Below are 15,873 nucleotides of genomic sequence, written 5' to 3'. Positions count from 1 at the left end.
CACAAGGGGAATAACACCCTTGCATTGTAACCAGCGTACATCCCTTACATACTTGCAGGAACAAGGGGAATGACACCCTTATACTGTAGCCAGCATAAAGCCTTCACATACTTGCAGGCACAAGGGGAATAACACCCTTGTATTGTAGCCAGCATACATCCTTTACATACTTGCAGGCACAAGGGGAATAACACCCTTATATTGTAACCAACGTAGTACATCCCTCACATAATTGCAGGCACAAGGGGAATAACACCTTTATATTGTAACAAGCATACATCCCTTACATACTTGCAGGCACAAGGGGAATAACACCCTTATATTGTAACCAGCGTACATCCCTCACATACTTGCAGGCACAAGGGGAATAACACCCATATTTTGTAACCAGTGTACATCCCTTACATACTTGCAGGCACAAGGGGAATAATACCTGTATATTGTAACCAGCGTACATCCCTTACATACTTGCAGACACAAGGGGAATAACACCTTTAAATTGTAACCAGTGTACATCCCTTCACATACTTGCAGGCACAAGGGGAATAACACCTATATATTGTAACCAGCGTACATCCCTCACATACTTGCAGGCACAAGGGGAATAACACCTTTATATTGTAGCCAGCGTACGTCCCACACATACTTGCAGGCACAAGAGGAATAACACCCTTATATTGTAGCCAGCGTACATCTCTTACATACTTGCAGGCACAAGGGGAATAGCACCCTTGTATTGTAACCAGCGTACATCCCTCACATACTTGCAGGCACAAGGGGAATAACACCCTTGTATTGTAACCAGCGTACATCCCTCACATACTTGCAGGCACAAGGGAATAACACCTATGTGTAACCAACGTACATCCTTCACATACTTGCGGGCACAAGGGGATAACACCCTTATATTGTAATCAATGACATCCCTTACATACTTGCAGGCACGAGGGGAATAACAGCCTTATATTGTAACCAACGTACATCCCTCACATAATTGCAGGCACAAGGGGAATAACACCTTTATATTGTAACCAGCGTACATCCCTTCACATACTTGCAGGCACAAGGGGAATAACACACTTGTATTGTATCCAGCGTACATCCCTCACATACTTGCAGGCACAAGGGGAATAACACCTATATATTGTAACCAGCATACATCGCTCACATACTTGAAGGCACAAGGGGAATAGCACCCTTGTATTGTAGCCAGCGTACATCCCTCACGTTCTTGCAGGCACAAGGAGAATAACACCCTTATATTGTAACCAGCGTACATCCCTTACATACTTGCAGGCACAAGGGGAAAAACACCCTTATATTGTAGCCAAATTGAATCTGTCATACACATGCTGGCACAACGAGTGTAGTCCCTTATCTATTGGTTTAAGTTCATACCTCATATGTACGCAGTCTCACTAGTTGAGAGCACTCCCGTATCTCGCGACCTACATGCTGCCACCAGCTCACCGACATTGGACCACCAGTTAGATCAAATTGTGTGGTATTGATACATTTCCAACGATGCTGATTTTAACACTCATTGACTAGAATAAAGGCAGACAGCAGAACTTTCTGGTCACCGTGGAGTACGGTCTAGACTAGGGCACTACTAGAGTGTGCGAGTTCCAGTGGCTCAAATGTCATCAGCTGTGTTTGACAATAAAACCACAGTCGGAGCCACTTAACCCTCAACTCCCAGGAGCACCTAAGAGAAGAATTCCTTAATTTCTTTGACTCTTTAATTATACCCCTGCTTCTGTTTGTAATAGAAACATCAAGGACTTTTACTATCAAAGGAATCTTTGTAATGTCTGAATGTCGTATAAAATCAGTTCGAATGTAGTGTATATAAAGTTTCTGGCAATACTCATTGCAAGACAAAACATTTAATCATCACTCTACTGCAAGCAAAATATTTGTCAGGATGTAATTTCCACACCATTTTGTTTAAAGTGCACGCATTACGGTGCCAGAACACCTATCTCGTGTGCTAAAAACATTGTCTTAATTGAAAGTGGAACTGGAATTCAGCTTCCATTGGTTTCAGTGTTTATGAAAACACAGTCTGCAATGTAAGATTACAGTTGATCTCTCTCAATCATACATGCCAATGTAGTAAATAGACTTCCAATGTTTCATGAAGTACAATCTTGAAACTAAAGATATTTATAAAGGCCTGAGCCGGATAAATCACCGGTGTGCAGGGGGATACCTTATTACCTGCAGACCGCCGTGATTAAGTCTGATAAAGAATGCCTGCAGCCCAGAGCAGTATCCTCTCTCATACATTTAGCAGTATTCCTCAGCTGCACTGTGTATGTACTCTCAACGTAGCAAGAACAATGTCCACCATCACAAACAATATCCTTCTGTTACAATGTGTACATCACTTCAACACAGAAGGAATAATATCCCTCAGAGTCTGTTACAAGGTGTACGTACCCTCCACTGAGAAGGAACAATATCCCTCTGCTACAGGGTGTACGTACCCTCCACACAGAAGGAACGATATCCCTCTGCTACAGGGTGTACGTACCCTCCACACAGAAGGAACGATATCCCTCTGCTACAGGGTGTACGTACCCTCCACACAGAAGGAACGATATCCCTCTGCTACAGGGTGTACGTACCCTCCACACAGAAGGAACGATATCCCTCTGCTACAAGGTGTACGTACTCTCCATCAAAAGGTTTAATATCCACCAGCTACAACACGGATTTAGTATGTAGCATAAACACAACAAAAGTGATAAAAGTAATTGATGAGGAAATATCTAAGAACCAATCAACCAACCAATCAGTCTTCTTTGTACACTGCGACAACATGCAAGCCCCACAGTGAGCCATGAGTGACGAACTATGGTAGCAACAGTGCTAAGGTGACCTAACAGAGGTATCCTGTCGGAAGACGGCGACTGGTGGAATACGCACGGCTCTGTGTTGTGAGGATCAATGGAGGAGGACGAAAAGGAGCTGAAAAAGATGTGTTTCGAAGAGTTACCTCTTGAGACGTGTAAAGAAATATCTATTGACAGATAGCCAATTTAGCTATAAAACTGACAAAGTCATCTTTCTAAAAACAGCTAAAGCACAGTTCTAGATGGTGGCATCTATCATGTCGAGTACACAAGATCGTTCCTGAAATAGGGCTTTTTCATGGCCACTGGGACAAATAAAGGCATCGTGTAGCAACAAATTTATGTGAAATCCACTCCCGCTTGTCCATTTCATCTTCACGTGTTTATTTCGTATTGATACATGTTAGATTTTTTGAATAATGTATCTTTTCGCCCACGGTGAAATACGGAATGTTCGAGCTGCAGATAAAAGCATTTTGTATCTCTTGCAAAAACGCGGCTTATCATAATGAATACAAAATAGTCTGGTGAGAAATTGAAGTTTTGTCCTCGCTGTCGGCCGGTCTGATCGTGAATGCCCATCACGAATCACTAGGGATTTGAGAGATGTCATCAATACCGGGTTGTGGTAACAGTGGCACGGTGAGTAGAATCATATGGGCGAGGTGAGTAGGATCATGTCGGCATGGTGAGTAGGATCATATCGGCATGGTGAGTAGGATCATATCGGCATGGTGAGTGGTGAGTTGGATCATATCGGCGTGGTGAGTAGGACCTTATCGGCGTGGTGAGTTGGATCATATCGGTGTGGTGAGTAGGACCATATCGGCGTGGTGAGTAGGATCAAAATCGGCGCGGTGAGTTGGATCATATCGGCATGGTGAATGGTGAGTTGGATCATGTCAGCGTGGTGAGTAGGATCATATCGGCGTAATGAGTAGGATCACATCGGCGTAGTGAGTAGGATAATGTCGGCGTGGTGAGTTTGAACATATCGGCGTGTTGAGTGGTGAGTTGGATCATGTCGGCATGGTAAGTAGGATCATATCGGCGTGGTAAGTAGGATAATATCGGCGTGGTAAGTTGGAACATATCGGCGTGGTGAGTGATGAGTAGGTTCATGTGGGCGTGGTGAGTTGGATCATATCGTCGTGGTGAGTAGGATCATATCGTCGTGGTGAGTAGGATCATATCGTCGTGGTGAGTAGGATCATATCGTCGTGGTGAGTAGGATCATATCGGCGTGGTGAGTAGGACCATATCGGCGTGGTGAGAAGGACCATATCGGTGTGGTGAGTAGGACCATATCGGTGTGGTGAGTAGGACCATATACTGTGGTGAGTGGTGAGTAGATTCATGTGGGCGTGGTGAGTTGGATCATATCGTCGTGGTGAGTAGGATCATATCGTCGTGGTGAGTAGGATCATATCGTCGTGGTGAGTAGGATCATATCGTCGTGGTGAGTAGGACCATATCGTCGTGGTGAGTAGGACCATATCGGTGTGGTGAGTAGGATCATATCGTGGTGGTGAGACCATAGGACCATATATCGGTGAGTAGTGGTGAGTGGTTAGACCATATCGGTGTGGTGAGTAGGATCATATCGGCGTGGTGAGTAGGATCATATCGGCGTGGTGAGTAGGACCATATCGGTGAGTAGGACCATATCGGCGTGGTGGTGAGTAGGACCATATCGTCGTGGTTCATGTAGGATCATATCGGTGTGGTGAGTAGGACCATATCGTGTGTGGTGTGGTAGTAGGACCAGAACCATATCGGTGTGGTGAGTAGGATCATATCGGTGTGGTGAGTAGGACCATATCGGCGTGGTGAGTAGGATCCTATCGGCGTGGTGAGTAGGACCATATCGGCGTGGTGAGTAGGACCATATCGGCGTGGTGAGTAGGACCATATCGGCGTGGTGAGTAGGACCATATCGGTGTGGTGAGTAGGACCATATCGGTGTGGTGAGTAGGACCATATCGGTGTGGTGAGTAGGACCATATCGGCGTGGTGAGTAGGACCATATCGGCGTGGTGAGTAGGACCATATCGGTGTGGTGAATAGGAATGTGCGGGACACGTAATCAGTATTGAAGGCAGAAATTATCTCAGCTGAGTATAGAAATTGTTACAGATGGGGTGTACGCATACGAAGATGCAATATGTAATATGATTGGAGCTAGTGTATATGTAATATGATTGGAGCTAGTGTATATGTAATATGATTGGAGCTAGTGTATATGTAATATGATTGGAGCTAGTGTATATGTAATATGATTGAAGCTAATGTATATGTAATATGATTGGAGCTAGTGTATATGTAATATGATTGGAGCTAGTGTATATGTAATATGATTGAAGCTAATGTATATGTAATATGATTGGAGCTAGTGTATATGTAATATGATTGGAGCTAGTGTATATGTAATATGATTGGAGCTAGTGTATATGTAATATGATTGGAGCTAGTGTATATGTAATATGATTGAAGCTAGTGTATATGTAATATGATTGGAGCTAGTGTATATGTAATATGATTGGAGCTAGTGTATATGTAATATGAAGCTTGGAGCTAGTGTATATGTAATATGATTGGAGCTAGTATGTATATGTAATATATATAATAAGAGAGCAGCCTGTATATATGTAATATGATTGGAGCTAGTGTATATGTAATATGATTGGAGTAGTGTATATGTAATATGAGAGGAGCCTGTGTCTATGTAATATGATTAGAGCCCCTAACACGAGGGGAGCCTGTGCACATGACATATGTGAGGGGCCTGTGGATCAGACCAAACGGCGAAACCAATCTTAAAAGGGTTGTACCCTGAAGAAAATGTGGACAATCTTTCTGAAGTACTGCACTTTTAAGTTTTACATGAATTCTGTAATTCTGTAAGAATGTTAGTCTATCTCAGTCAATATTTACATTGCAGTGAGTGAACATCTGTTTACCAATAACACTGCGGTAAGCCCACCTAGTGTCCAAGTCAAAGTCTTATTACTAAGACTTCCTCACGTTTGTTGTCGGTGATTACCTGGCCGGCATTTATGTATGCTTCACCTCAGAAACCACTTCTGGCTTGTGACGCCATCGGCTGCTACTGGTCTTGCGCATTTTGTCAGCCGAATGCCTGCTGCAGGACGATTCCGACGACAGGGTATCCGCGTCTACATACTATTCCGTGGCCTACGGCTGACACGTCAACATCGACAACGTCTGCAGTGGACACTCACCGTTCAACAATGGCCGAGCAGACAGTGAGAGTCGTTTCTACTGATGAGAACAGATTCCAACCTTTCAGAAATAATGGTAGCAGTTAATGGGCTTGTCCCGTGTTGGTCACGAATGATGCCACCGGTCTTCACAAAGCTAAAACTTGGGTAACCGTGTCATGATTTCAGATGTGACCCGATTTAGTTGTATTTCCTTGATAGGCGTGGTCTTGTCTGGCGACGTTAAACTAAACTTAAGTCAACGCCAGCCTGATACGACGTGACAGACGTGGCAATGGATAGGTTACGGTGCGGGGCAGCGTCACAATAAGAGCGGCCCCTACTCCCAACTGCGCCAGGAGGGGCCACTGTACAGTACTACCGGGACAACATACTTTTATAGGGCGTCAATTCATGCCATTTTTCATGTGGATGAAATGTCCAATCTCGGATCAGAAGGCCTGTGTCCCGAATCCAGTCTCGGGAGAATTGTACAAACTACACTGGCACAGTTTGGTGTCCCGTTTGCGTGTGAGTTGACGTTTTGTCTATTAGAACGACAACGCCCATAAAGAGAGGGCAAGTCGTGAGTGCTCACCTGAACATCCATTGAATACCATAGCAAGCACTGACCTAAGAATTGGCCCACCGAAAATGTCTGGAACGTGATAGAGGGATGTCTGCGTCATCGTCACATGACGCCCTCCTCGCTGGCAGAACGTGACCAGGCGCTGTGAAAGCAGCGAGACAGTACTCAATCTTTAAATCGCCCATGGACGTGGCACACGCAATATGCCAGGTTGAGCGAAAGAATCTTTGACAAATCGCACTACTTCTTACTTCTATCGTCCTTCAAAATCGTTGACAGTCAGAATAGCTGCTGCCATGCTTCACTGCAGGGTGTTACGTGTTCCCACACCGTTCATTACGTTCAACCACAAAGAAACATAAACCAAATATACAACTTTGGAAATATTAAGTATTGTCTTCTGGAAATGTTTCTTCATCACGGTATAAGGAGTTATATGAGCATGTAAACATTATTGAAACTTCCAACGCATTAATGCACGCTTTAAGCAATTACGTTATCGTTACGTACGTAAATTGTTCCTCTCGAATCCTATGTTTACATATAATCGATCTGATGAAATTCTAAAGAAGAAAATTCTAATGATCCAGTTAATGTACAGGACTTGTTGTTACTCAAGGACACAGGCCAAAGTATCCAATCAGTATAGGACACAAAGCATAGTTAGTAAAACAGATAGGCCACAGGGTCCTGTCAATCAACAGTAAAGGACTAAAAACCTGGTCAAACAGATGGGCCACATGATCCTGTCAATCAACGGTACATGACACAAAGCATAGTCAGTAAAACAGATAGACCACATGGTCCTGTCATTCAACAGTTTAGGACACAAAGCATGGTCAGTAAAACAAATATACCACATGATCCTGTCATTCAACAGTCTAGGACACAAAGCATAGTGCATGGTGCTCAGTAAAACAGAGAGGCCACAGGATCCAGTCAATCAACAGTATTGGACACAAAGCATAGTCAGTAAAACAGACAGACCACAAGGTCCTGTCATTCAACAGCACAGGGCACAAAGCATGGTCAGTAAAACAGATATACCACATGGTCCTGTCAATCAACAGTACAGGACACAAAGCATTGTCAGTATAACGGAAAAACCACATGATTATGTCAATCAACTGTATAAGACACGAAGCAGCATAGTCAAGTCAGTAAAATAGATAGGCCACAGGATCCTGTCAATCAACAGTATAGGCCACAAAGCATAGTCAGTAAAACAGATAGGCCACAGGATCCTGTCAATCAACAGCATAGGACACAAAGCATAGTCAGTAAAACAGATAGACCACAAGGTCCTGTCAATCAACAGTACAAGCCACAAAGCATAGTCAGTAAAACAGATAGGCCACAGGACCCTGTCATTCAACAGTATAGGACACAAAGCATACTGCATAGTGCTCAGTAAAACCGAGAGGCCACAGGGTCCTGTCATTCAACAGTATTGCACACAAACCTTCGTCAAACAGATAGAACACATGGTCCTTTCAAAGAACAGTATAGGCCACAAAGCATAGTCAGTAAAACAGAGAGGCCAAAGGGTCCTGTCATTCAACAGTATGGGCACAAAGCATATATAAAACAGATAGGCCAAAGGGTCCTGTCATTCAACAGTATGGACACAAATAGTTAATAGAACAGATAGACCAAAGGGTCCTGTCATTCAACAGTATGGACACAAAGCATAGTTAATAGAACAGATAGACCAAAGGGTCCTGTCATTCAACAGTATGGACACAAAGCATAGTTAATAGAACAGATAGGCCAAAGGGTCCTGTCATTCAACAGTATGGACACAAAGCATAGTTAATAGAACAGATAGACCAAAGGGTCCTGTCATTCAACAGTATGGACACAAAGCATAGTTAATAGAACAAATAGGCCAAAGGGTCCATTCAACAGTCATTCAACAGTATGGACACAAAGTATGCATAGTTAATAGAACAGATAGGCGAAAGGGTCCTGTCATTCAACAGTATGGACACAAAGCATAGTTAATAGAACAGATAGGCCAAAGGGTCCTATCATTCAACAGTATGGACACAAAGCATAGTTAATAGAACAGATAGGCCAAAGGGTCCTATTCAACAGTATGGACACAAAGCATAGTTAATAGAACAGATAGGCCAAAGGGTCCTAAACAGTATGGACACAAAGCATAGTTAATAGAACAGATAGGCCAAAGGGTCCTGTCAATCAACAGTATGGACACAAAGCATTGTTAATAGAACAGATAGGCCAAAGGGTCCTGTCAATCAACAGTATAGGAGAGAGAACCTGGTTCAACAGAAAGGCTACAGATAGTCACGTTAGTCAAACAGAGACGCCACGAGATCTGATCAGTCAAACGGAACGACCACATGATCTATTTATTTGGGCAGATAGCCACAGTGAAATACTTAAAGCGTTCAGGAGATATAATCTGGTCATTCAAACGGAGAAACCAAATCATCCAGTCAAGTGGACTGGCCACATTGTATAGTCAATGAATAGAAAAAATCTCAGAATCCATCTTCTGAAATTTGATTATCCGGTTTTCATTAAACGGATATAAGAAGCATTATCCATCAAATCAAACTGATCGATACGCATTATCAATCCAGTCAAACGGAAGTGACACATTATATCCACTGGGTGGTATTACCCTTGCCACGAATCAAAAGAATATATAGCTACGGTTACGCTCGCAAGCAGCAATAATTGTGCTTGAACAGTATCAATTTTATTACCGCTCTTCAACTCATAACTCCTGACTTCATATTCATGTACTGCGCATGACACAACATATGCCTCCCTGCACTGTGGCGACCATGATCGCCGACAGCGCGACGATAGCCACCGGTTTACTCAGCATCAACATGAACTTCCTGTTGGGGAAACAAAGCCCTCCCTGTACAACCCCCTGCTGGCACCGGCGAGTTTTTATCTAATCAGGGGTATTTGAGGATTCCACAGCCGAAGTATCTGCCTCCCTATTCAGTTTTATTTGGCATGTGATCACCCAAACCAGAAAACATATGGACGTACTTCCCTCTAATTCTTATATATCCTGCGGCTTTCAGTGTTTGTGCATGATATATACCTTACCCCACTGGCTGATAGCTTAATTGACTACAGTTTTTTTCGCGGGTCTGTAATAAAATAGTATCATGCCAATTATTTTACTTTCGGGAAATGCTGTTTTGCGCTTTGACTTGTCGCATGACCGATTTTGTAGTGGTGCGTGCTTGGAATTTTGAAAACGTCTTTGAGCAGAAAAGCATAGTTTTGACGTTTTTTCAGAATGAAAGATTAATGATATAAATTGTTATGGCAAACTTCCAGATGCGGTATGGCAAGCGTATTGCCGTCTCACTGCCAGTGCTTTATATCACAGCCTTATCTACATGGTATACGGGACGATACTCCACGAGAATTCTCCCCGTGGCAAAATGTTAGAGAATGTTATCCTAATGACATTTCTTTATGATTACGTTTATGATATATGCATTTATGCTACTAATGTGAATACATTTCTTGTATTTGACGAAAAAGCTGCCAAGTTTCACTGAAATGAGCCATGATATGAAAAAGTCATGTCAGAAAATGTTATAACCTAATGTATCACTTGACACCATTGGAAAACCGATATACAAAATATATTTTGTAAAACCCTTAGCTTTGTTTCTATGATATATGTAACTATCTTTCTAATTTTCAATAAATATATAGCTCCCTTGTTTTTTAACCATATATACGAAGACTGGACTCTAGTTTACTTTTATAGAGAAGACAAACTAATAAATAAGAGCTAAAAGACCTATATATCCGCTGTAAATATCCACTCCATTCTTATGTGAGTGAGTTCAGATCTACGCCGCACTCAGCAATATCCAGCTATATGTCCAGTTTTAATATGTCCATTCCTGTATTACAAACATGCTTGTATGATTCTTTATCAAGCAACTAAGATAGTTAGAGGCTGTATCCTCGAAGGGGCTTAAAGTACAGTAAAATATTTGCCCTCCTGAGAGGGTACGTCAGTCCCAAAACTTCCCAAGTCAATTTAGTTCTACACACTTTTTTTAATCGTAGAATATTTGTTGTTTTATTATGGCTAAATATCAGTACAATCGCCAGTGGCTGAAGGGATGGTATAAATCCAGCTAGGGTCCATGCAGGTAGCCAAAGTACTGTAAGTCCCCATGGTCCCTAGAGAGGTGATCTACCTTCAGTTGTTGGCGATCCTCAGCCTTATTTTACATTGCATTGTCCTAATTTGAAATCCTATTTTGGAGATATACGCTAGTTTTATTTTCTATTACTGTGATATACTAAAAGTTGGTTTTACTGTCCTTCGTTGACAGGTTTTTTTAAAATGTGCGCATTTGTCATGAATTTATAACTGTCTTAAGTCACGATATGGCTGAAATACTGCCGCTGTGACTATAAACTTTAACTTACTCACTCACTTTATCAAGCAGTGATGATAGACATTCATACAAGTGTATCCTGCCCAGCCGATGGCACCCGTCACCATTACATGAACAGGCACGACAGTTTTCGTTGTCTGTTATGAAACAGAACGCATTGTCACCAACCAATTATCTGGTAGTCTGTCATACAGACCCTGAAGCAAATATATCCAAGAAAGCCCACGCAAGTCTACAAAATGAGGCAGGTCTAGATTTCCACAGCTTCAGGATGAAGAAAGTCTCAGGGCTACTTTTCATTATATTTTATTTTTTTCACTATGAACTTTTTTTGTAAAATATGTTCATTTCAGAGACTAGTGGTTAGTCTAATTATCTGGCTAACTTTCCAACAAATCATGTGGGTTTGACAAAGTCTGCATGAACTCATTCCGAAGAGGACCACCTAATTACTGCGATCGTCATCTAGTTTCCTGTGTTACGTATCTATTTTCAACTACATGTTTATAATCCACTGTTATCGTAATTGGTTATTGGCGTGTGCATAACCATGGCATAGATGAAAGAGACAATTAGGTCAAATCAACAAAGTGGAACGGTTTGAGACGTGTGCTTATACATTGTAAATGAACTGTATGCGGATAATTAAACATGGATGAAGAAGTACAGTGATGTTGATGGAGTGTAAACTTTATGCACATAAACTTACAACAGATGTTTACATCAGTAATAGTCAACCAAAAAGTCCCCTCGCAATATCCATCCATGCATCGGATTGCCCAACAATGAAGATTTAGTGTCGACGCTGACAAATACCATTCCTTAATGTTATGATTTATTATCTTTGACCAAAGGTATCCACGTCCATGGAAAGGCTTCTAAACAAAATCGAGAAAAGACAATAACATCAAAAGTATCCATAGCTATGTGTTAATATTTGTAATATTTGCGTTATATCGAGAGTGTTTAGATCACACGTTGATCTCATGTTTTACTCGGAATATAATACATGACATACTTGCACTCGCTATTGTATGACGTTCAGGCGGTATGGTAGCCTAGTCGTTCAAGGTGAGGTGAGGTGAAATTGGGTTTAACGTCGTACTTGAGAATATTTCGCTCATATGACGACGTGCATGCGTGTGTATGTGTATGTGCGGCTGCTTGTACTAGCCCAGACTGAAGCTGGTTTTATAGTGCTAGCCCACTGAGATACCATGCCGCAGTGAAGCATGAATACCCCACTCAGACACATTATACTGACTCCGAGCCGACCAGTCCTTGTTGTACCCATTAATGCCGAGCGCCAGGTAGGGACCAACAAGTACCATATTTTAACGTCTTTTGGTATGACGCGGTCGGGGATCGAACCCGCGACCTTCCGCTCTCCGGGTAGTCGTTCAAGCGTTCGCCAGGCTCGAATGCCCACACGATCGCAATCTGGTGTTCCCCGACGTGATGTTGCTGGAATATTTCTGCTAAGGACTTCTGCATAAGGAATTCACTTTGATGGCGTTCACTATTTTCAGTTATTTTCACACTGACTTCAAGCGGCATTTACTGGCTACAGACAGCAAGAGCCAACCATTTCGACTGAAGGGTATATTTCTTGGTCTTGCGTTGGAACTGTTGACCAAACAGAAACAAACTCAGTTTGTTCATATAAATACCGCATATTCACACTAGAAAGTAGCAAAGAAGTGGACTGATACGTTGACTGACGTGTAAGACAGGGTTTCACATTTAAGGGAAACCACCATCAGTTATTATTTCCGATACAAGCACCATGTGATCCACGTGTTGTTGCAGGGACGTATTGCAGAACATTGACAGCTCATGGTGTACATGGCGCTTTATGCAGATAATGTATGGTAATGGAAGAGACATTGTTGTTGGGGTGTCTACATGTGACCATATGGTTAGAGAGATATAGGCACCCTGTCGCAGCATAATCTTCATTACTCGCTCTCTCCTTCAAGTGATAGGGGCGGTGGGGTAGCCTAGTGGTTAAAGCGTTTGCTCGTTACGCCGAAGAACCGGGTTCGATTCCCCACACGGGTACAATGTGAAGCCCATTTCTGGCGTCCCCCGCCGTGATATTGCTTGAGTATTGCTAAAAGCGGCGTAAAACTAAACTCACTCACTCACTCACTCTTACCATTGAGGCGCGGTGGGGTAGCTTAAGGGTTAAAGCGTTCGCTAGTCACGCTGAATACCCGGGTTCGATTCCCCACATGGGTACAATGTGTGAAACCCATTTCTGATGTCCCCGACCGTGTTTTTGCTTGGATATTGCTAAAAACGACGTAAAACTAAACTCACCCATTCACTTTCAATGATACGTGTATCTATAAAGATACATAAAATATATATTCAGTTCAATAGTATCTCCAATATATACTTTAAACCTGTTAATATTTATATATAATGCCGGAAGAAACATGCACCCTACACAGTCGTGGTAAAATTGCACTGTTCTCAGTACATTGCGAACATACTGGCAAAATCTGGAAAACTAACATCATTAATTCACATACCATGCTTTGGCGTTAAAGGACCTTTGACTAACCTAAGTTTTTGCAATTAGATGTTTTCAGCACAATGTTGTTTTAAATTGTTTATAGAAGCGAGATGGCCACATGCATAGCAGTTTGTATTATATACATGCTGCCATGGCTTCATGTATATGACATTACAATGCAAAGCCCGTGGGAGGTGTCTGTCACGGGGTTTCACATCAGATTGATTCAACAGACTCCTATCTGATAAAGCAATTGAATGATATCCTCTTTTAAGAGTTATTTCACATTCCGAACCGGAAAACGACCTTGCAGCGCGTAAACAAGAACTTATTGTTTTATACCCAGCCCCTGTTTTCTCTTGCTTATAGGTCTTTAAGCATTGGCACATCCCCGTAGTTTGGAGAGTATGGAGCTTGATTCCCAACACACAGTGCTGAATGATTAGAATAACACACCCGTTATCTCTGGTGTTGATCTGAATAACATGCTGAACAATATTCAAATGATAACATGCTGAAAATTATTCAAATGAAATAAAGAATATATAAGAAGAATTAAAACCCGTTAACCATGAAGGCTTATTCTAACTTTTCATATGTGTATTCCTGGCCTTGCGAAGTCCTAAATATTTATGGGTCACTTAAAAAATTAATGTTAAAATAGAATTTCATGTAGCATCTTTTGGGTATTTGTTTCAGTTCAAACACATCAAACACACTGTCGCAATTTAATAGGGTCAATACATTTGACAGCATAAACTAGTGTCAGCAAGTGGAAATAGGTAGCGTCTAGAGGTAGAATAGAAGGGTGTCAGTGAAGGAGCGAGAATATACTGGTGATGTTGGACGGAACCGTGTCATGATGTGAAGGGGCGAATGTCACGAGATAGACTAGACCAGTGTCATGATGTGAACGGGCGAATGTCACGAGATAGACTAGACCAGTGTCATGATGTGAACGGACGAATGTCACGAGATAGACTAGACCAGTGTCATGATGTGAGCGGACGAATGTCAAGAGATAGACTAGACCAGTGTCATGATGTGAGCAGACGAATGTCACGAGATAGACTAGACCAGTGTCATGATGTGAGCGGATGAATGTCAAGAGATAGACTAGACCAGTGTCATGATGTGAGCGGACGAATATCAAGATATAGACTAGACCAGTGTCATGATGTGAGCGGGACGAATGTCAAGATATAGACTAGACCAGTGTCATGTTGTGAGTGGACGAATGTCACGAGATGGACTACACCTTTGTCATGATGAGTCGGACCGTTTGACATAAGATCTTAGAGATTCTCTGTGAAGATGTGAATCGCTTAGTTAGCAACGAAATGAACTATAGTCTGTTTGCAGTGAAAGCGTACCGGTGAATTGCACTTTAAACAAAAATTGTAAATCGACTAAAGTGAAATTAAGATTGCGAATCGTCATAATTCTACCTTGCCAATTGAACATTTAAATCTCAGATTTTTATTCAACTTATGAAAAAAGTTAATTAACAAACGATCATAGTTTCAAATCGCTTATATTGGTTTGTATTACAAGGGGGTAAGCGCAGTAGTTGGAACAGTGAAACAAATGCACGGTGGTGGTGAGCGTTAACTTAGACCAACCCTACTTGATCTCGGTGTTTCATTTTATGTGCATACCCCCTTGTAATACAAACCAATAATACCGATTTGAAACTATGATCGTTTGTTAAACAACTTCATCCCAAGTTGAATAAAATTCTAAGATTTAAATTTTCAAATGGCAAGGTAAATTTATGAGGATTCGCAATCTTAATTCCACTTTTTTTTATTTACTTTTTTGTTTAAAGTGTAATTCATCGGTACGTTTTCACCGCAAACAGACTATAAAGTTTCACATTCCGATCCCTGTCTTGTCATTATTTTATAAAATCAGTGCTTTTGAAATTTTGAATATGTGAGCTAAATCTAATCTAATTTCCAACAACAACGTGGCTCACTTCTGCACCAGTCGTATAACGTCACAATCGTCTTTCTTACTAACACAGTGCACACCTCCACGTACCGTAAACTTGCCATATGTCTATGAAAAAGCAGATGCGACGTAAAATTCAAACTTACTCCACTTGCATGATTATGGGACCAACAAACAATGCAAATTTGTCATAATATTGGAATGTGCAGTTAGTGAATATGTGCCGTTGTCCACCTCTCGTACCAATATTCCAGTAACACCGCCTTCGGAGTGTCCTGATTGGTCTCAACAAAGGTGTAAATATACATCA

Source organism: Haliotis rubra, unplaced genomic scaffold (genome assembly GCF_003918875.1).
Source record: "Haliotis rubra isolate DU_JTF1 unplaced genomic scaffold, ASM391887v1 Scf50, whole genome shotgun sequence".
Taxonomy (NCBI): Eukaryota; Metazoa; Mollusca; class Gastropoda; order Lepetellida; family Haliotidae; genus Haliotis; species Haliotis rubra.
Note: the sequence above shows the minus strand (reverse complement) of the source record.